We start from the raw sequence: 561 nt of genomic DNA on the forward strand, positions 1-561 counted from the left end.
AATGTATTGATTGTCCAAAGAGGTTCCATTCAGACCCAGGCCCCATCTATCCCCATATTTACCATGGCTAATCCCCCTTGCCTGCACATCCTTGGACACTACAGAGCAAGCTAGCACGGCCAATCGCACATCTTCGGACTGTGGGAGGACACCAGAGCATCCAACAGAAATGCATACAGACACAGGGGGATCGTGCAAATGCCATAAACTCAGATGCCCGAGGGTGAAGTTGAATCCTGGATCTCTGGAGCTGTGAGGCAGCAATGCTAACCACAGAACCACTGTGCCATCCTACGTTAAGCATCCCCATGAGGTGCCTAAGCCTTTTTGTTTTGCTTGGTCCCCTTGGCTGTATCAAGGCAGGTGAGACTTGTAGATTTCTATTTCACATTGTGGCCTGCTCAGGAATAAACTGGAAAAACATGACGACAGTTCAAGAATGCTCTTTTGGCCCTTTAGTAAGAACTTGACTTGTGCTGACATGGTGCGCACGTAGAAACTATATTACGTGATACATTGCAGTACCATCACAGTTTCTGTTGCAACAAGCTCGTCACATCC

This window comes from Stegostoma tigrinum, chromosome 30 (assembly GCF_030684315.1).
Source record: "Stegostoma tigrinum isolate sSteTig4 chromosome 30, sSteTig4.hap1, whole genome shotgun sequence".
In the NCBI taxonomy this organism is placed as follows: Eukaryota; Metazoa; Chordata; class Chondrichthyes; order Orectolobiformes; family Stegostomatidae; genus Stegostoma; species Stegostoma tigrinum.